A 22,724-nucleotide genomic window follows, 5' to 3' on the forward strand; every position below is an offset into this window, starting at 1 on the left:
ATTAATGCAGTCTGGGTATGTGGACTCACTTGGTTTTGGAAGTTGGGCAAAGGATTGTGATTATACAATAGAGCAATTCATCTCAGCCCTCTTATTTCCAGACCTTGATTGTATTGTTTTTAGGTTCATAGAGAAAAGTAACATACTCAGCTGTACATCTGTAATGCCCCTTGAAGTATATAATCTTTTAGCCAATGATCACCAGGAATTTCTATGGATTAAGACACTCTGCCACTCTGGCTTTACTCTAACACTACTCTAACTGCACCTGACCTCTGCTGTTGTGTGATTGTATAACTGCTATTAATATTAGTGACTTCAGTAGGAAGTATCTCCTATTGTCATTCTGGGCCTGCAGAAGTCATTCCCACTGAGCTTTTCAAAGATACCGGTGCCTCTCTCACTATTTCATTTCTTGTTTCCTTTTTTTTTTTTTTTAAGATTTTATTTATTTATGTATTTATTTGTCAGAGAGAGAGAGTGCACAAGCAGGCAGAATGGTAGGCAGAGGCAGAGAAAGAAGCAGGCTCCTCGCTAGGCAAGGAGTCTGATGTGGGACTCGACCCCAGGACCCTGGGATCATGACCTGAGCTGAAGGCAGCAGCTTAACTGACTGAGCCACCCTGGTGTCCCTCATTTCTTGTTTCTTTATGAAGACATGTCTTCCGGGTCCTCCCAGGGAACATAATCAGGTAGTAGATTTTTCAGTCTCTTATAGTAAGTTTGTTTAAATATTTTTATTTCCTTAAGTCTTCTGATTCCCTTCTCAATACCATTCCAAGGACATTTTATAATCTCTGTCTCATATGATATAGACCAAGCTTCAAAGAGCCATCTGTATGGTTTGTTAGGACCAAAACCAGTTGTCCTTACTAGAACATTAAACTCTGAGTCACAGGTTTCCAAACCAATAAACTATCCTCTATTCAACCTTATATTCTGCTTTATATCCCTTACCACTGCCCAGCATAGTAGCCTCAAGACCGACCACTCATTCACACATATATTCTTCTGTTTCTGCTTGTACATATTAGCAGTCCCAGTAATTCTTTCAGTGTATAAGAAATTGCGTTTCCCTGTTTGGGGTATACTGCAGACCTAACCTTGCTTTTCGGTCGGAAAGAAATGAGGAGTTGTGGATATATATCACGAAGAGGACAAGCAAAATCTGGCTAGACTCTAGGCCTTAAAGTCTTTGCGTAGTCATTAGGAAGGGGAAGGCTACTTTCTTTATAAAGGGGGAGAAGTCTGCTTCTATTGCCTTGAAGAGTTCAGGGATTCCTTTTGGTTTGAGATTCTTTGAATTTTCCATCAAAAAAATTCCATCTTCAGGGGCGCCTGGGTGGCTCAGTGGGTTAAAGCCTCTGCCTTTGGCTCAGGTCATGATCCCAGGGTCCTGGGATCAAGCCCCGCATCTGGCTCTCTGCTCAGCAGGGAGCCTGCTTCCTCCTCTTTCTCTGCCTGCCTCTCTGCCTGCTTGTGATCTCTGTCTGTCAAATAAATAAATAAAATCTAAAAAAAAAAAAAAAAAATTCCTTCTTCAGGTTTTTAAGGTGATACACACACACACACACACACACACACATATCCTTGAAATATGTATATATTTTATTATATAAATTTATTTTTTAAATTTTTAGCAGAGTTCTGATTCTGATTTAGCAGATCTTTCAAGGCCATATGCTGAGTCCTTTTGCAGCTCAATAAAATCTTAGGCCTGGTTTTCAGGATGTATCCTAGTGGCTGTAGGAGATGTGGATTTCTTCAAACACTCTTCTAGAAATCTTTCTTTTCAAGCATGCCTTAAGTTGATGAAAAGCCAACCTGAGCTTGGCATTTCTTTTTTCAAGGCTTCCAAAGCAATCAGTTAAAGACACTTAAATCCATTCTGTAAAATTACATCCTATAAAATGATATTCTGATAGCCACAGATACCAACACTTGAACTTTCCAAGTGTATGCCATCCCAATCCACCTAAACTGAGATTCCTACTAATCGTGATGCTCTTGTATGCCTGGGTCCGAGCACACACCATCACCTGTCTGAGTTTGATCCAGTTTCCATTCCAAAGCCCATTCAGAAGATCGGTTATGTAGACTCAGTTCAAATACCAAGTATCTTAGCACAGGCACACAAGAAAATAGAGCCTGGATGAAGGATTACAGGCAGAGAACGGGAGTGAGGGGTGGGAGAATAAAACAGGGAAGGAGGGAAAGCTAAAATAAAGATGCATCATTAAATTAGCAATCAGTATGAGAAATTGTGGCTTAAATTCATTGCACTTTATGGCGTATTTTATGAAATGTGTCTTAGAATGATCTGCCTGGGGGATGAAAGGAGGAAGCATTTATCCTTTGGCTTTCATCTCACATTGGTTAAGGATGACTCTGGGCATTCATTCTCCCCCACTTCCAGATTGGTCATGCCTAAATGCTGAGCAGGTACCTGCAGACATCCCACGCTGTAGCATTAGAAAAATCCTAAAGATATGAACTATGAAGCAATGACCTGAAGTTTCTTTTATGTAAAGCTTATCAAAGTTAGTGAAAATGGATTATTGGAATATCAGCAGGAGTAAGAGGGGGGTCAGGAGCATTTAAAGTGGAAACACAAGACCTCTGATTTGTAGGCCAATAAGTGGCTTGATGGTAAAGCATTCAAATGTTTTCTTCCTTTAGAAAAATACTGTGTTTATGGGAAAGTCTCACACAATTAGATTTTGATTATAATGTAGAATTATCTTGGGTCTTGATTGCAAGTAATAAAAAGAATTGATAGGGGAACCTAGGTGGCTCCATCAGGTGAATACCCATGTCAGGCTCTCTGCTCAGTGGGGAGCCTGCTTCTCCCTCTGCCCCTCCCCCCCCCACTTGTGCTATCTCTTTTTCTTTCCCAAATAAATAAATAAAATCTTTAAAAAAAAGAATTGGGGGGTACCTGGGTGGCTCAGTGGGTTAAGCCTCTGTCTTTGGTTCAGGTCATGATCTCAGGGTCCTGGAATCAAGCCCCACACTGGCTCTTTGCTCAGCAGGGAGCCTGCTTCCTCCTCTCTCTCTGCCCGACTCTCTGCCTACTTGTGATCTCTATCTGTCAAATAAATAAAATCTTTTAAAAAAATAAATTAATAAAAAAAGAATTGATAAAAATAAAGCATTTTACTTTGTGCATATCGTGTCAATAGGTTCCCAGTTTGTTGAACAAGTCTCCTCATAATGCTTCTTCCTTCCAGTTTGTGCAGTTACCTTTGCCAATCACTGTATTTATCAGTGGCTTGTATCTAGCAGATGTTACACAACAGAGTGGTGCTGCTGCAGATAAAATAGGTTGTGTTATTTTACTCACCAGTGTTGCCTTGAATTAGAGTAAAGCTCATTAACAGCTCTAGAAAGGTGAAGTAACTTTTCAGGGTTTGACTAGCTTCTTGTAGAAACTCAATATGGAGGTGAGGTGAGATTTGAACTCTTTTCTCCTTCATAGTTTTGGAGACTAGTTTTCCAAATAATCAGGTATCGAATGGGTAATCCTAGGTGATTGAGGACAGCAGTGACAGCTTGTGAGTTATTTATCATTATGATTGTTAATGTCCCTGGCACACGGTAAGGATATGCAATAAACAAATGTTCATCTAAGCTTGTCTTTATTTCCATGGCTTTCCTATTCAGTTCTATACAACTTATGATCACTCAGCAGAATACCATTGTCACAGAATGCAATACATAACATAAAACAGATTTGTAGTGTTGAGGTATGCTTCATATCCATGAGTATGAATGAACTAAAAATATCCTCTTTAAGATCATTTAAGAAATTTTTTTTTTTTTTTTTAAATTCAACTGACAGAGACAGCAGGAGAGGGAACACAAGCAGGGGGAGCAGAAGAGGGAGGAGCAGTCCTCCTGCTAAGCAGGGAGCCCGATGTGGGGCTCCATCCCAGGACCCTGGGATCATGACCTGAGCTGAAGGCAGATAGACACTTAAGGACTGAACCACCCATGCACCCCTTTCATATTATTATCCTGTTCTTTCCCTGTGCTCTGTCACTGTTGATTTAACTTTGGTTAATTTTCCCTTACCAACTCCTCTTTCCTATGATAAAAACTTTCTTAGTCTAGTTTTATAATTATGAGCCAGTTAATTTTCCTTTTAAAAGTCAGTTTAAATTTGGCCTTTCGTTTCTTGCAACTATTCTGTTAGATACAGCCTTATTCTTCTTGTTTTTCACTGCTTTACCCTAATATGACATTATTCTCCACTATTTTCTACCAATTTCATTGAAGAATAATCATCATCAACAAATCACACATACTTAAAGGGTACAAACTAAGTTTTGCCATCTGTATATATACATGAAACCATCCTGTAATCAAGATAAGGCACACATTCATCACCTCTATAAGGTTTCTTGAGCCCCTTTCTATGCTTCCCCCCAATTCCTCTCTCACTTCCCAATCAGTAATCTCCTCTCTGTCACTCTACATTAGTTTGAATTTCTTAGAATTTTATGTAAATGGAATCCTACATTCTGAATTACTTTTTATTTGGCTTTTTTCACACAGTATAATTATTTTGAGAATTATTCACATAGGAGTGTGTGTCAATAGTTTGTTGCTTTTACCGTTGAGTAGAATTCAATTCTGTGGATCTGCCCCAATGTTTATCCATTCACCTACTGGTGGACATTGGGTTGTTTTTAGCTTTTGCTTTTTAAAAATAAAGCCACTATTAATATTTGTGTATAAGTTTTTGCATGGATGGATTCTTTAGTTTTTCTTGGGTGCAATTTAGGAGTGAAATGGCTAGTTTGTATGGTGAGTATATGGGTAACCTTTTTCAAAAACTGCCAAGTGCTTCCCCAAGTAGTTATCACTAAAGAGTGTGAGAGCTCTAGCTGCTTGACATCCCACCAACAGTTGACAGGGTCCTTGAAACACAAGCACTCAAAGACATCAGGTCCTAATCTCAAAAACTGTATATGTTACCTTATTTGGAAAAAGGACTTTGCAGATATAGTTAATTACAGATCTTGAAATGGGGACATTACCTACCTAATCTGGGTGAGGCCTACATGCCGTCACCAATGTCTTCATCAGAGAGAAGCAAGGAGAGTTTTGAGAGACGCTGAGAAGAGGAACTGATTTCAAAGCTGAAATTAGAGTGCTGTTGCCTCAACCCAAAGCAATGCTGGAAACCGCCAGAAGCTGGGAGAGGCGAGGAGCAGAATCTCCCCCAGAGCTTCTGGAGGGTGGGCAGGCCTGTTAGTGTCTTGATTTCATATGGCTGACCTCTGAAATATACATTTCTGTTGTTTTAAGTTACCAGGTTTGTGGTAATTTTTTATGGCAGCCTCAGGTAACTGATCCAGTTGCTCTCCAGTTCTCAGAAACATGGTCTGCTCTTGATCAGTTGGATACTTCTCCCTTGGGCCTTGATGCTTCAGTGGGTGATACCAGGACATTAAATAGAACAAATTCAGAGAGGTAAAATGGAACATGTCCAGTAGTGGTGTTATAGGCATAGTAGTAGGTGGTGGCCATATATCCTAAAATAGCTGGAACACTGATACCCTGGCCACATTCTTCTGTTAGTTGTGTTTTGTGTTTTGTGCATGTTAAGAGTTACCTTAGCTTCTATTTCCTACCTATTCTCTTTAAAGATTATTTATTTATTTATGACAGAGAATGAGAGAGAGAGAGAAGGAGAGAGCATGAGAAGGGGGGAGGGTCAGAGGGAGAAGAAGACTCCCCGCTGAAAAGGGAGCCCCATGAGGGGCTCAATGCAGGGCTGGATCTCAGGACTCCAGGATCATGACCTGAGCTGAAGGCAGTCGCTTAACCAACTGAGCCACCCAGGCGCCCCTCCTACCAATTTTAAGCCTGGTTCACTACACTCCTGTGGATTTTGTGAGACTCCTCCCACCCTGTTTTGTTTTGTTTTATTTTTCCCCCAAATAAATCCTTTGAAACTATAGTTGATTTTTATTAATTGCAGTTGGAAGTTTGTAGATGATTTAGGCAATTAATCAATCAACCAAGCTTTCCAGTTTGAAAAAGAGAAAGAACAATTTTCCTAGTATTCAAATTCTTTTTCTTTTGGTTAACAACTAAACATACAAAATGCTTCAGAGTTAATAGTTCTTGGGTACTTGTCATCGTCTCTTACTTTTCTCAGAAACCCAAATTTAACAGCAACAACTTTTAAATCTTGCAACAACAGTGTTATCCCCTAACCCTCAGTAAACTAAATCAACATTAAGTTCCCATTGCGGTAGTGCTTTGAATTTAATACAGATGGATCTGACCATCATATTGTACTATTTAATACTATTTTCCATTCCGGTGATTTATTCTACTCTTCGGACCGCTTCCTTCAACACTCAAAAGACTAGTCCTCTGTTGTACATTACTGATATAATGACTTTTATGTCACATTCATAGATGCCACCATTTTTCTCCATGTTCTTATGTAGCTAAATTTGTTTATTGTAGTTGAATATGTCTTAGGGGCATAGTGAACTTTGCAGTGATTAATTGAAAAAGTTTTAGATATACACACAGATATTTTTTTGAAATATTTTATACATTTAAGAAATGTTTAGAAACAAAATAGAGATGGACATTTGCATTTCTACAATCTAAACAAACCCAGACTTGAATTTCAGTTTACTGTTTTTAAATTCTCGTAAGCTCTGTTTACATAATATCATATGAACAACCCATTGTCTGAGGGAAAAAAAAATCAGTAAAAATACTGGGTAATTCATAGCAAAAATTACTGCTTGTTTAATCAGTTTTTTTCAATAGTTGGTGATAATTTTATATAGAAATAGCCTTAGGGCCAAGAGTTAGCTTATTTCTCTCTCCTGTCAAATGTAATTCATAGAGAGTTAATTACAATTTTCTATGCCCTTTATCCTTTTTACTCAGGTGGGCTACACTCGAACAATAAAAGGGAATTAAGAAGTGATGCAGGAGACTAAACACGAGCCAATCTGGGACACTGGGGCTAAAAACATAATCTTTGTTCTCATTTTTACAATTCTGACACTAGATATACTGCCTTAATTGCTTATAAAGAGAAAACATTGCATTTCATATGGCCTTAATACTTAGAATGATTAAAATCAACTTAACATTATCACTATCTCTTTGTACAAACAGTAAAACCTGTCACTTGAGTGTTGGGCCAGCTCCTCAACAGTTATTAGTTACTATTATCAAAGGTGTCTCAAAAAGCACAATATCCTAATGCCATTACTCTGTAGTAACAAGCTTTTATATTTTTAATGCAACTATATAATTTCAGTCTCACCATAAACATTCTAAGGTTGTTACGGCGTATCAGCAAGATAGTACCATTGAGGGGAGCCTGGGTGGCTCAGTAGGTTACGCATGGACTCTTAGTTTTGGCTCAGATCATGATCTTGGGGTTGTGAGATCAGTCCCATTTGCGCTCCTCACTCCGTGCAAAGTCTGCTTGAGATCCTCTCCCTCCCACTCTGTCCTTCCCCCACTTGTGCGCGTGCTCTCTCTCTCTCTCTCTCTCTCTCTCAAATAAATAAATAAAATCTTTTAAAGAAAACATGGTACCTTTGAAAAAAAGTAAGTAATAGAATTTTGATTATTAATTGTATCATCTACCTAAATTTGCCTCTTCCAGAGAAAGACATGTAGATGACTCTCCTTTACTATTCTTCTAGGATGGGAATATGACAATAATCCAGATAAATTATGGGGACATATTTTGCATTTGGGAGGAATTTTTACTTTTTCAGAATCATAAGGTTGAAGGGACTTCAAAGATTTAAGAAATCTAATCCCCATATTTTTCAGAAGAAAAAAAGGTACATCGGAGTATGATGATAGGCCAAAACACAATGTAATTTATGGCAGAAGTCATACTAGTAAGTCTTCTGATGTGTAGTTCTCTGTCTTATCTGTGATAGAAGACATTAAAAGGATGCACCACAGAATCCTTTTAGGTAATACATGTATTTAGTGCCTACAATATCAGCATATTTGCAAGCACTGCATTTGATAATATTTTTCTGGCTCACATTTAATTAATGTCAATAATTTCATAGAAAGAGTGCTTTTGTCCTGCCTTAACCATTACTAGTTATAAGACACGAGGTAGCAAGTCACTTTGGCTTTACTTGCCTCAACTGATGATTAGATTATGTGACCTCCAAGGCCTCTTCTAGTCCTTAACTCTTATTCTGCAACACACATTTATATCATCCACTGTGTCATTCCACATCTGTGTGGGAAATTCTTAATCATGGATAAATTGGCACGACAGGATTTCTGGTGAATGGATTGGTCTCTTACCTTTCTTTCTTTCTTTTTTTTTTTTTTTAAGATTTTTTTAAATTTTTATTTGAGGGAGAGACAGAGAGAACATGAGAGGGTAGAAGGTCAGAGGGAGAAGCAGATTCCCCATGGTATTCGGAGCCCGATGTGGGACTTGATCGTGGGACTCTGGGATCATGACCTGAGCCGAAGGCAGCCACTTAACCAACTGAGTCACCCAGGCACCCTGGTCTCTTACCTTTCTTTACAGTGAGCCAGAATCAGCCTTCTTTGCTCAGTTTCCACATGCCCCCACCCAAACCAAGTCTTCTCCCTGTGATACCACCCAGCCTGGCACAGTCAGGTAGGCACAGCCTGGCTTTCTAGAAAACATAGCTGGCTGAAGTGCTTAGATTTTACTATGAGGGACCAGAAATATACTTACTTGCTTTGAACAATTTCTGAGAACTGGATACATAGTATTCCATAAACACGTACAGCCAAACATAACAGTTATATTTCAAATATATGAATATACTATCATGAATAGGAAAAAAAATTTTTTTTAAGACCCCAGTGAATTCAGGGTAAATTTTTGTCTTTTATTTTCTCAAATACTAAAATTGTCTAATGTAGTAAATGAGTACTATCATTTGGGGAGTCAGCACCCCAGTGTCTTACCAGTGTCCTTACTCAGGAAAAGGTTTGGAGGTCTCAGGTAGGGATAATTAGAGAAACCAGTATGTGCTGAGAAATATTTTTAATTTTTATTAGAGGCTTGAAGTCTGTAGCAACTTCTAGGTGCTATCACAGGCTTCTGAGGAATGCATTTTAGGGCAAGAGTATTTTCGTTGCCTCTCCAATCCTATCTCCTTGGGTGTTGGGCATTACCTGCTCTGCATACTCATTTTAGTCCTCAAGTTCCTTTGATTATTAAGAATCTTCATGCTTGAAAAGCTGGCTCTGCTACTCCTCCACAGAGTGAGGGAGGGAAATGGCACATTTTGCAAATTTCAGTTCTTTTGAAAGGAATAATGAAAAGGAGGTGGTGCTGCTTCAGAAGGCGGGCTACAGATGGAACAAAAGGTTAACTCAAATTTCTGCTGAAAATAGAAAGTAAAAATAGTAATGATGATCCATACAAGAGCAGAAAACATAGCAAAGTGAAGTTATTCATTTTGAATCAGCAGCTTCTTTTAAAACATCCAACATCCTCTGATTGTTCAAAAGGGTTTTATTTTACAAATTGGCATTCAGTAGGCGCGTCTGACAACTGGTTCATTGTATCTTTTTTACCAATTGTCAGCAATAGTCTTTCTTTGGATCCACTGAGCAACTTCAGTGTTCTGAGGTAGTTTCTTTGAGGACAAATGATCCAACTTTTTCCCCCGTGTTTGCTTAAAAAGAATTCAAAGCTTAACTTTGCACTCAGTGGCTTCTCTTTATTATATCTGCAGCTGCTTTCCACTTCCCCCATCACTGGAAATGGGAGTTTCCTCGCTTTCAGATATCAGTCTTTTGTCTGTCTGGTGCCTCACAGCATTAAAAAAAAGTAATCCGTCTTCACAGAGGTTGCATTACTGTTAAAAAGAGACTGCTTCTATTAGAGACTTCAGAGGAGGGTACAAGTGGTATATGCACAGGAATGTGACTGAAATACAGTCATTGCTCCTGAATATTTCAGATGTGTTGCTATGAAAAGGTACAGAGCTCTCTGACAGGATTGGCTTCGCTTATTTCTTGTTAAACCTTAACCACAGCCCACACTTGAAGAGTTTCAGAGCTCTTGAATTAGGAAAAACCGTCCTTGCTAAAGAGAAAGAGAAAGAATGATACTAAGAAAGCTACAAGTGGCAGAGAAGTATATTACATCTAGTGAGGAATACTTGAAGTCCGTCTTTGTTATAAACAGAATCTTTAAAAATCATGTTGCAAAAGTAATGCCTTAAAAATGCATTGACATGGGGCACCTCTCCGTCAGTTAAGTGTCCGACTCTTGGTTTTAGCTCAGGTCATGATCTCATGGGTCATGAGATGGAGCCCTGTGTCAGGCTCCATGCTCAGTAGGGAGTCTGCTTGATGAGTCTCTCCTTCTGCCCCTTCCCCCACTCTTTAATGTGCACATGTTCTCTCTCTTTCTCAAATAAATAAATCTTTAAGAAAAAGAATGCATTGACATTCGTCCAGAGTGTTCTTTTTATTGGTAATACAATATCCTTTGCAGATTTTTCTATTCATAGAGTCTTACGAACAAATAACGCCTTGGGTGGACACAGGACTTAAATGTAAACAACATTGTTTTACAGGTGTAATACTCTCAAATAGAACATACCATCATCATTACATTATGATGACATAGATATTAAAATGCCTGTTACAGATGACGGCTTTGTTGTTTAGGATCTTACATCCCTTGCGTAAGATCACCGTGGCAGAGACTGTTATACTCCTGGAGATTGGGTTATGTACATGGTGGTGGATAGACTGTATTTCCCAGCTTCCTTTGTAACTGTGGGTAAGATTTGGCAAATACGGAATCAGTGTATGTTCAGGGATAGGACCTCATTTTCTCTCTGTCCTTCTTTTGCCTGCTCTCATAGGGATCTGATGGTCAGAGCTTGAGCAGCCAGTGCAGACTCTGGGGAAGGCCTGACAGAATAAGATAAGAGGTCAGCTCTGATTAGCTTGCTTTTGCATAAGAGATTAAAAAATTTGTGAGTTTATGACAGATTATTTTTTAATAGTCATAAGGTACAATCAATAAATAGAAAAAGTAGAATTTAATCTCCTGTTATCTAAATCTAATGTAAATGTTTTTTATATTGTACAACTTCAATACACCTGTCATGCATCAATACCATAATCTTTTGTCCTTCTTCTTGAGTCTTGCCTTGTTTAATTAAGGTTTCTTCAACAACTGTTGAAAACTCATTGTTTTACTACATTTTATGGGATAGTAGACTATATTATGATCTGGACTCATGTTTAAAATGCTTGAAATACTAAGGATTTTAAAGTACTTCTCAAGCATGAATTTTTATGTAAGTAGAAATGTCCACCTTGTAACAGTTTATGGACATGTAAATGAAGATATTAAAATCTTTTACAAAAGTCACTGCAACTTGTAAGAAAAATAGGGAGTTGGGATAAGAAATGGAGCTGCTAGACTTGATTTCCTCTCCTATCACCAATCTGTCTTATTCACTTCCTTCCAATGGATTCTTTTACTAAAACTCCTATTTCCTTCAAACAGCTGGTAGTAGTCTTATCTCCTAATGATATACAACACATTAAAAAATGCTACTAATCTAAAAATTCTACTCTGTGAAGATAAGCATATGGTTTAGAAGATGAAAAATGCTGACTATATGATTACATTCCTGTCTACTTGTACAATGCATGATCATTAAGCCATTCATCATTCTTCCTGTGGACTTAACTTTGGGGCTGAGTAAAGGGGAGATGAGGTAAGCAGAGAATCAATTAACTTTCACTTGGCAGACAATAGTTCTTGCCCCTGATATTATACAAGTTCCTTATTTTAAAGGTGATTATAGAGTTTAGTGACTTGTCAGTTGGTCACAAAGTTAGGGCTTCTCTCTCTGGGTTTTTAAAAGACTCTCAAGTCAAGGGTTTTTCTCCTATTTGGTATTGTGCTTTCTGTCTTTGCTAGAACCTTTTGGGAAGAAGGAAAAACTGATCTAAAACCCTAGCCAGTCTCCTTTATAACCAGGTGATGATGAGGCAACTTACTCAACTTCTCTTTCTAGTTATTAAAGAATTCACTAATCATCTCTACATTAAGGGGTGGTTGTGCTATTTAAATGAGAAAGGGCATGTCAAATATTTTCCTCAGAGCCCAGCACATTGTAAGTGCTTAGTAATTTACTGAAAAGCTTGTTTAATCAACAATAGGAAATATAAAAGAGGAGTACTTGGTAGGGTTAAGTGATTTTATTTGTCAAAACTAAAAAAACAAAAACAAAAACAACAAAAAAAAACACCTTCTAGTGTTTCACTCAAGGGACAAGGCCATATTGGGAAGGAAAATGTAAGTGCAGGTAAATGAAGGAGCACTAAGTCAGTTTTATGCCACAGAAGTGCAAACTTAACTCACAATTTAGTTTATCAAGCACGGTTTTGATCTGCCATGAATAGGGTATCGTGAGCCAGTGGAATTTTCAAAAGTAATCTGATTCACATTTATTTTCAAATACATTCTATAATTCATGCTCTTGAGTGATTGAAACCTGTGAAGTGTATTTGAATTCACATATACTTTTTTGTATTTTTTTATTTGTTGAATGCATGAAGGAATCAATGTTTACAATATAGTTAGGGGCAGTCATTCTTTCTGTTAATGTGAGCTATTCAATGTTTGTTTTTCAAAAACAAAGAAATAAACAAAATCCAATTAACTGACCCATGGACTAGCTTAAACTGAAGATTGAAACTCATTATTAACATTAGCAGGGGATTTCTGGAAGTTCTATTGATAGAATTACTGAATTTGGTTTCATTTTTCACGTAACAAGAGTCATTCTCTCAACATTTTATTAGGGGATTATAGAATGCAGGCTCTTTAGGAAAACATTTCTTTTACGAGGGTGTGGAGAAATAAACATGATTTTTCCAGTTTTGGAGCTCATAGCCTAGGGAGGCAGATAGATGTTAATAACAAAAACAAAAAGCTGTCTCTAAACTAACTCTTGTTCTCAGAGGAGACACTCATGGTGCTATGAACCATTATATATAAGGAATTTGACCTAAAAAGGGAGGTCAAGGATATGACAGTTATGCTGATATCTGAAATAGGAGTTACCCCGATAAAGAAAACCACCTTTTGCAAAGAAGGTGGCTAGAGCAAGTGTGGCCAGTGTGGATGAAGCAGAGGTGGAGACCCCAGGAGAGACCAGGCTGCAAAATCTCTACAGGGCTCACAAACACCAAAAACTCTGGCAAGGAGTTTTGTGTTTATAGCTAAGTGCACTGGAAATTCAATGAAATATTTCATGTTTTTTGTTGAGGGTGGAGGCAGGGGAGGGTGAAGATACAACACACTCAGGTATGCCCTTTGGAAAGATCACCCTACATGCATCATGGAGAGCGGATTTTACAGGGACGGTGGTACCTCTGTAGTCAGGAGTTCTAGTGGAAGATGATGGTCTTTCCTTCTTTCTCCAGATGGTTGTTAACTTCTTGTAGGCAAAGGCTCTGTTTACAATTTCTTATATTTTATAGTGCTACACTCAGATTATAAAGGAAGTTATTATTTGCATATTAAATGAAAAAAAGGCATACTCATCTGTTAGATGATAGAATAATTAGGTTGATTACTTATTATCATTTAATGTAGCCCTAGGAACAATTGAAGCTGATTGGATAATGAGTGACCCATAACATACTCTGTTTTGAATCCTCATCATAACAGAAAGGGGTAGAACTTCATGTTCTTGGGATTGTCTCTTCCTCTGGGTCACTTGACATGGAAATTAAAGTAGGAGGCAGTTGCTGGTTGTTCATTTTTAAATGTCCTGAGCTTTGCTCTATCAGACCTACATGTTTTCATGACTTTGACTTTTTTTGTTTTTTTTAATGTCTTTTTTAATTTTTTTTTTTTTTAAGGAAAAGAAAAACATAAGCAATCTAATAAACAGATTGTGCCTCCTACTTGGGATTTTTAAAAATAATTTTATCAGCTCATATTGTGTTTTGAATTAAAAATGAAGCAGTTAATTTAACTTATTTGTCTTAGATATATTCTTGCATGCTACGTTCTCCAAACTGTCCTTCTACAAACAAATTTGCCTTGGAGTTAACATAGAAGAGGAAATAATAATATACTAAATAGTGAATTGATTATCCTTTGAGAATCCTCATAACATCCTTCAAAAGATTAGATAAGATTTTGGATGGTATGTACATGGTGCTGTCTTCACTATTCCAAGTAGGTACTCCAAAATTATCTTTGGCCCAGATTTTTTTAAAAACATGATATCAGAAATATGAAGAAATAGTGATTTTTGAAAAAAAATGCTTTTTTAATTCAATAGATACTTATATCTTATGTTTCTCTTTCAATTGCCTTCAAAATTGTATAAGTGATGCTGAAGCACTCTAAAAGAGCATGCAGTGAGTTTTTTGTTTTTTTGTTTTGTTTTTGTTTTTTTCTCTCCTCTTCACCCCCCCAACCTACTGGGTTTCTAATTCTAACAAGTATAAGAAATAGACCAATTAACCTAACACACACATAAAATCATTTAGGAAAGTTGAAGGAAAAAAAAAAATCAACAAACTTGGACAATTCATGCAAATAATGTACCTCTGACAAAATCATAGGTAGAATACAATCCATTAAAAGAACTTGTAAGATAGTCCTTAGGATATTTTCTTTAGTAACTTTGAAAAGCAAGCAAAGATAGAGCGCCTGGGTGACTCAGTTGGGTAAGCATCAGACTCTTGATTTCGGTTCAGGTCATGATCTCAGGGTCCTGAGATACAGCTCTGCACTGGACATGGAGTCTGCTTGGGTTTTTCTCTCTCTGCCTCTCCCTCTACCTCTCTGCTGTCCCCCCACCCCCACCCCCACCAAGGCAACTCAACTAGTTCTCACTTCTACATTGTTTTCTGAGTTTAGTGAGGACTTGTCACAGCCATTTGCTAAAAAACAAAAAACAAAAAAAACAAACAAAAACAAACCCTGAAAATAAATAGGTTCCCATATGCGGTTTTTAAGTCCTCTGCCTGTCTGGTTTTCTTTGAGCCTCTCTCTTTAAGTTTCTCCCTCAGCTGCCATTAGCCCATATCTCTCAGTTTCCCCCACCCCCATCTCCCTTTTTTGTTTTATTTTCTCTATCTTTCTCAATCTATCTCTTCTCTTTCTTTCTCTCTCTCTCTGTAGCAAGCTATATTAAAATATCAAAGTTCAGTGAATGCTTCCCAGTACCATATGTGACTCTCATTACCCACATAGTCCTAAAAAAAAATCTGATATAACTACCACTCTTAATTAGCAACCACAACAAAAAAGGAAATGTTTTTGTGCCACGAAATCCAGTTTTACTTTGAGAAGCTCTTCAAATTATTTTCAAAGTCCCTCTCTTTCCTTTTCCATCAAATGTGTTTTGAAAATTAGAGTTCAAAGGACTGGGGACTTCTTAGTTCTTATTTATGTTTAAAAAAAATGAAGTGAAATATAGTTTCATTTCTCCTTGTGGGATGTAGTAAAGAAGTTAAAAATGAATTATCAGTGGGTTAAAGGTTATAATGAAATAATTTAGAGTTTTAGGAGTTCTGTCTGATTTAGCTTATTTTGCTAATGTATTTGCTAGTATATATAGAGTGCAGATTAAACTGGTACTGATTGGGAAAAACTATACTCTAAGATGGCTGACCAAACCAGCAAGGGAATTCCAGTCCCCATCTCAAAGCCCTTCTGGGTTCTTTCCTACCCCATTTCCCACGAGCACCCAAAGTACCAAGTATGTGGAAGTAGAAGGGTATAAATCCCCCTCCCTGCTTGTGCTTGGGGCTCAGATCTTTGGAGAACAATCTCGTCTGAGCCCACTGGTGTTAAATAAACCTCCAGTCCTCCAAAGTCTCTGAGTGTCGCTACGTTCTTCTGCCAGGATCCAGTCCAGGTTCTGCAACATTTGGTTCCCTGACCAGTAAACCCAACTGCGCTGGCCCATTGTCGCCACTGCTTTGGGGCAATGGCAGGGCAGTGACGGAATGAGGTATTGTAAGGGAGAAGGTGTGCCCTGCCTGATTTTCGGCAGTCTCCCGCCTGGTCACCTCAGGCTGGCCGGCCCCACTGTTCCCACCTGGACTCAAAAGAGAATTGGCAGGTGAAGACCTGGTACCGACGTCAGATTCCAACAAGACCTGGGGACCCAGGACCCAGTCAGGCCCACCCTTGTGGGTGGAAGGGGAGACTGATCACCTCCCAGAGACCTCTTAGAGATCTCATAGGTAGGGCCTTCTACCCGGGGTGGGAGGTGGGGGGGTTCTTCAGATCAGGAATCCCCTGTAAGGGGGGACAGGAATGAGTTTCCAGAAGGAATTCCACAGGTCAGGGCCTCCTGGAGGGGAAGAACTATAATAACTTCGGTGTGAATGTGAGTGAATGTTTAGTTCGACCTGGCTTGTCAGGTGGACTGATTCTGTGGCTTCATGGGTGGCCACCCCAGAAGCCTCTGGAGTCCCAGTGGCCCTAACCTGGTTCTGTGGTGACCTCATAGGGTCTAAGGCAAGGCCCTTTGGGGTGCCAGTCTGGGATTCATACAGACTCGCTAAGGCTAAGAGGCACCCAGCTGAACTCTGGGATGGTGAGCAGTGGGGGATCTGACTGGTCTCTCCTTCATTTGTCCTCATGCCAGTGACACAGGGAGGGAACACACAGGGTGGCCAAGGGAACCTCCCTGCTCATCATGGTGGAAGCTCTTAAAAACCTACAGTCTTAGACTATATACTCAAAATTTTAAGAAGTGATTCTCAGGAGACTATGGGATCAAAACATCTGGAAAATTAGGTATATTGTGTGAATTGGAATGGGCCACCTTTGGGGTCAACTGGCCGTCTGAGGGGCCCTAAGACCTACCCACCGTCTAGGTCATTTATAAAATTATGGTTGGGACTCCCAGACACCCTGACCAATTCCCATATATTGATTCTTGGCTTCAGGTAGCCCAAACTCTGCCCCCATGGGTCCGATTCTGTGTTGATAGGAAGGACCAAAGTAGGACATTTGTAACCCAAGTAAAGAGCCCAAGGTCTGTTAGGAAGCAAAGCCTATCAGGGAGGCCCTGGCCGGGAGGCATCAGTAGCAGCAATGCGAATGAGCTCTGGACAAGGGTGAACCCTTCAGAAAGGGTGTGGACCACAGTCCTCCTCTGACCTAGGACCTAAAGCTGAGCTGCAGGAAGACAGTGCTCCTGCTTCTTGTAAGTGGCATATGTGAGGAGATACCCAATTTAGCAGCTCTGACAGCCCACAGGAAACATGATCCCGACAAACAGGATGTAAAATAACAGGAGCTCTCATATTTACCTTTAGGAGAAAGTGGGGGATGGGGTTGGCAGCTGGCTCAGTTGGTTAAGTGTCTGCCTTCCGCTCAGGTCATGATCCCAGGTGCCCTTCAGGATGGGGACTTTAAGGAATATTCCCAAGCAGCTGCCAAACCTCCTTTGTTTTGGGAAGATTCCCTGTCTTCTCTGGCCCAATATGGATTGCCTATCCCTGCCCTTGTTGGCGGGAAAACATGGCACCTGCTCCTCTGGAGCTGATGATCTCCTGAACCAGGAACCCTTTCCTTGCCCTTTGGCAGCACTTTGTCTCTTTTGCCTCCCCATCCCCCTTTTTCAAACCGTTTCTGCACTGCCTTGGGTGCAGCCTGCATTACTGGCTTCTAGACCATCCTCAGTACCTCAAGCACCACTGTCAAGGAGCAAGAGAGCACCCATAGGATCTAACACCACCCACTCCAATTTCCCCACGTGTCTCAGGTGAAAATTGACCATGGGGAAGATCCTGGTGGAACATATTTCAGCATTTAAACTAAGTTTGTTGGTTTAGTTCAGACAGATGTGTCTCTTAAGTTATCAGTGGCAAACGTGAGACTTTTATTCTATTAAGGTTTACTGAAGGTCAAATAAGCTTGTTATCTCTGTTGAAATTTGTTAGCAAAGTGATGACTAAACTGATGGTTAATTGTCTCAAAGTTTTCATGGGTAATTGTTAAAGTAGCTTTCAAAGTCTTTGGTAAACTGAAACTTTAAAGTTTTGGTTGAATGACAAATGGAATTAAATTTGTTGAACATCTAGGTCTTTCAAATAGGATAAAATGCTAAGTCATTAATTACTGGATGTAGGTTTGTGCTTTTGACTTACTGCAAAGAAACTAAGAATATTTAAGTCTGTTGGTAAACATGTCTTGTGCTTAACTGATTCATAAATTTGCCATCTAAAGAATTCTGTTGTAACAGTTCACAAATGGTTAACACTTAGCCATCGCTAGATATTAAGGTGTTTCTAAGTACAAAATTCTGCTAACTGTAACTATGACTGATGGAAATAAGGGAAACGACTCTATGTGGAAAAGTAGGAGATATGTAAGAAAGATATAAGGAATGGGAATGACTTTTGTTGAAGGAAAAGAAGTTAATTTTGTCCTAAATGAGATGATTGTTTGGAAGGAAATGGCTTGGAACAAAACCTAAATGCAAAGGAAAGTTATAGAAGGTTTGTGAAGGGAAATCTTCAGAAAAAGACTTTTAAGAGTGGTCATAACAGAATAAGATTGAAATGAATTTTTAAAAAGACACTGGTATAGAAAGCCACTGGTTTTCTGTCTGTTCAAAGGGACAAAGTTTTCTTAGGTTAACTGATCTGCTGTTAAGAAGAAAATGTGAATAGTCGTTTTCTCTTTGCTGGTCCAGAAAAACCATTTTCCACATTTTCCCCATATCAGGTGTTTAACATCCCTAATTATATTTAGGCATGTGCTTTAAGGCTTTCTAAGATTTTAGCAAATGTTGACAAGATCTAAATTGTAAATGAAATCTCTTTAACTCATTAGGCTTTTCCTTAGTATGCTAAGTTACTCAGGAAGTACTGCTAAACAAATGATAAACCTTGGATTACATTTGAATAAATGCTATGAGGATTCTAGAGGTTCTATACATTTCCCCAAATTTTAATGTTTTGATAAGGTCATCACTTGATATTTAATTATTGAAGTGTTATGTGTTACAGAAATAACCTGATTTCCTTACTAGCTAAATTGTAAACTCTCATCAGCTCTTTAACCATACCTATTCTGAGTTTTTGTTATTTGTAATTGTTTTAATTCTCTTGTAAAATGAGTTTTACCTTAAAGGAGATTCATATAAAGGACTTTCAGGGCAAATACAGGTATTCAATATATTGAAAATCCTAAAACTGAAATGGGAAAGAATTTCCAGAACTAATTAAAGCTGCATTCAGACTAAACCAGGATTAGTAACATGGGACTAAATGAACGAAAAGATTATAGTGTTATGTCTCTTATTTTAGACGTTGCTCATTCTTTAATGTTTGCTCTTCCAGACTAAGAAAAATTTTACTTATCTGTGACTTACAGAAATGTAAAAATATCCACTTGTAAACAAATCAAAGCATTCAACTTTTCTCTCTGTCTGAACCCTCTGAAACTCAAAAGGTCTCAGTAAGTATTCCTTCTTCCATGGCAATTGATAATTTGCATAAGTTCAATAAGAATCTGTTCTCTGTGTAACAGGACACTATTGAAAACATTGGTTATTTTACCAAGGCTTTGACTGGAATGTCATGTTTGAGAAAGACATGCATAGACTCAGATATGACCAGACAGCTTTAAGGAACTAAGGTTGACTTTATGAAACCTGGAGCCATAAAGCCCCTTGGAACTGTTGGCCTGATACCTTGCTTACAGAGGTCCCAGCAGCCTCACCAGGTGAGTAAAGAATGTCCCTTCCTGGCAGGTGCCGGAACTTCAGGATACTTTGGGGACCTCATGAAGAGGAATCTGCCCAAATCTACAGGTATTACGGCATGTCTGATGGCAAGTACTTGGCTTGGCTTCTGGCCTGGAAAGGCTACTGAAAGTTCAACCTAGAGATTCCTTATTAGAAGTTCCAGCAAAGCAGATTCTAAAAGATCTATATGATCACTCACTGTTCTTGCTGAGCTTATGTAAATAATTAGGCCAAATCTGTTTAAACTGGACTTGTTTTTCAAATGAATTTGTCCTAATTTGGCTATCTATGGAAATGAGAGTTATTTTAGAGAAAAAAAATATGTTTTAATAATACACCTTTGTGAATGTTAAATTCTAGATTTGATTGTCTTTAAATGTTTGTTGTTTACCTAACCTAGACAATTTGAGATAAACTTCAAAAAAGTTGCACAATAGCTCGTTTAGATGATCTTCTTGCTTTTTTTCTGTGGGGATAATAACAAGACCCCATGGCACATGATTAAACAACTGGAAAATGGGATTGATTCCCCAACAATTGTATAACCTAACTATCACCTTGACCAGTTCTGTGTGGCTGGGATAATAAAATTGCCTAAAAGCCGGAAGTATACCCTACTCCATAGGATTAACTATGGACTTGTGGATATAATGGATGACCCCACTTTCTTTATGATTGGATTGGATGATGCATGTGGGACTCCCCTTAACTCTTGACAAGTTTTCTCCCACTTGCCAGTGATCCCACTTGTCAGTAATTAGGATATTGTCAAGGCTGGACCACTCAAAAAGGACTTCTTAATGGTTTCATCCCTTAGTCATATTTATCCTAGAAGCCACCTCTATTGAGATACAATTACAAACAAAGGCTTTAGCTAAGCAGAGAACAGCCCTTCCTCTAAAAGGAGCCTCAAAGTTCATCATGGGACAGTCCCTGACTGTAATTACTTCGCCACAGGTCCAGATTTGTCTTAGAAACCAAAGGCTGCCTGGATGATGGAGGCCAACTTATTAAATACCAGGCTACACTGAAAGAGATGCCTGAAGTAATACCTAAAACCTATCTGACTTTAAAATCCAGCTACCCTTATGCCTGGACCTGAATGTCATACTTCTGTAAAGCATAACTATTGGAGGTCATTGATATTGTTTATTCTAGTCAATGGGATTTAAAAGATTACTGCAGCTATAATTCACCTCAAAAGCTCTATGGCGGGCCACCCCCCATAGTAAGCAAGCTTAGAGGAGACCTCGAACAGATTGGAAACTTAGAGGTGTCCTAACACCTCCAAGCCCTGGGAAAAACTCGAAGGCACATCTCCTGAGAAGCTTTAGAAAGGACCCCCTCAAACCATGGTGGACAGGGCCCCACACTGTTCTAACCATCCCTACTGCCCTCAGGGTCTTAGGTGTCACTGAATGGGTCCACTGCTCTAGAGTAAAGAAGACTCTCACCAGTTGGATGAAGCACACCAGTGGAAACCCCAACCAGATCCTACAGACCTGTTCTGGCTCCACCTTCAATGAGACCCCCACCAACTGATGGACATCTGTATACCATGGTCCCTGGCTATTGTCGGCATGACACTGACACCCTCACCTCAGGAGCTGGACTTTACATTGCTGCCCCTTCTGACTGGACTTTCTCCCAGAAACTTGTTATTGTTATTGCTTATTGGGCAGCCTTAAGAACCTTAAGATGGATTGCTAAGTTCATAGAAAACACTGTTACCAGGCGAGCCACTGTCCAAATACTGGCCTTGAAGGACCATGGTAATAGATGATAATGATGCCCTCTAAACTGGGTATTTAAAGGGACATCGAAGGGGGGAAAGATTGGGAAAAACTGTACTCTATGATGGCTGACCTAAACAGTAAAGGAATTCTAGTCCCTGTCTCAAAGCCCTTCCAGGTTCTTCTTTCCTACCCCATTTCCTATGTGCGCCTAAAGTACCAAGTATGTGGAAGTAGAAGGGTATAAATCCCCCTCCCTGCTTGTGCTTGGGGCTCAGGCCTTTGGAGAACAATCTCGTCTGAGCCCACCAGTGTTAAATAAACCTCCGATCCTCCAAAGTCTCTGAGTGCCACTTGGTTCTTCCACCAGGATCCAGTCCAGGTTCTGCAATAGAGCCAACCAAAGATCCCAAAATACAGGCTATAAAAAGATAGACCTATGTCTCTTTGTCGTATTCCCAACCAGATATAAGCAGTTACAGCTGATTGCCTAATTTTGCTCATTTTGATGTGTTACTTCCATCTCTGTTCTAGTACTCATTGACTTGTGGGCAGCTACAAAGGGGAAGGAGCCAAAATAGCAACATGTCTTCACTCTTAGGACCTAAAGTTGGGACCTATATTTCTTGCTTGCATCCCACTAGCCAATACTTAGTCACAAGGCCTGCAGGAGTTCTATTATGAGCCAGGGGGAAGATGGACATTGGAGAACCACTAACAGTTTCTGTCAGTTTGAACAATTTAACTGAAGACAGATTATTTTAGCAAAATGCTCTCCATCCTTGGAATGCATTTAATTTTAAAATGTGGTTTATTTCAGCTTTATTATCATTTGTATTATTTTTATTATTTTTTTAACTATGGAACACTTCACAAATTCACATGTCATTGTTACCCTGGGGCCATGCTAATCTTCTCTTACTGTTCCAATTTTAGTATATGTGCTCTGAAGCGAGCACTATTTCAGCTTTATTACTGATCAGTTGGTAACAAAATTTTTTTTTAAAATTGTAGTTCAACCATGAGCCTTTTAGTGTACTACCAAATGAACATTTTTATAGGAAACAGAAGATGATTAAAATGTGTTCAGACATAGGGTGTGAACATTATGAAAAATGCTTTAATGAAAAAGTCCTTATAATGGTTTTCAAGACTTTACTAGATTGATATCTGGAACCTCTGTATCTCCATCTCTCATTTCTCTCTCTCT

At 39.0% G+C, this 22,724-nt stretch overlaps 1 non-coding gene across 1 annotated transcript; it reads right to left on the reverse strand.

Annotated features, from left to right (window-relative positions):
- Nucleotides 1–22,368: 22,368 nt before the first annotated feature.
- Nucleotides 22,369–22,473, reverse strand: LOC116882080. The gene has a single exon (XR_004385545.1). It is a non-coding gene; the product is annotated as a U6 spliceosomal RNA (small nuclear RNA).
- Nucleotides 22,474–22,724: the final 251 nt, after the last annotated feature.

Source organism: Lontra canadensis, unplaced genomic scaffold (assembly GCF_010015895.1).
Source record: "Lontra canadensis isolate GAN:19392208 unplaced genomic scaffold, GSC_riverotter_1.0 scaffold80, whole genome shotgun sequence".
Lineage (NCBI taxonomy): Eukaryota > Metazoa > Chordata > Mammalia > Carnivora > Mustelidae > Lontra > Lontra canadensis.